This window comes from Morone saxatilis, unplaced genomic scaffold, assembly GCF_004916995.1.
Source record: "Morone saxatilis isolate NCDOM2014 unplaced genomic scaffold, NCSU_SB_2.0 Contig3, whole genome shotgun sequence".
NCBI lineage: Eukaryota > Metazoa > Chordata > Actinopteri > Moronidae > Morone > Morone saxatilis.
In genome coordinates, this window is record NW_023339873.1 from 1,430,656 (window position 1) to 1,430,877 (window position 222).

Here is a 222-nt window from a genome sequence, read left to right on the forward strand (position 1 = left end):
TCCTCCTCCTCTTCCTCGTCCTCACCGAGGTGTAAACAGTGTCTGTAACCGTGGCAACCTCCACATCTCAGTCCGCCCGTTCAGTTCGTTTACTTTCCACCAGAAACTAGTGATGGCAGTTTATCTGTAAGATCTTAATGACACATTCAACTCTGATCTCCCCTAAAATAGATCCCCTGAAGTCAAACCATAGTTTTCCAGCGTCACACACACACACACACA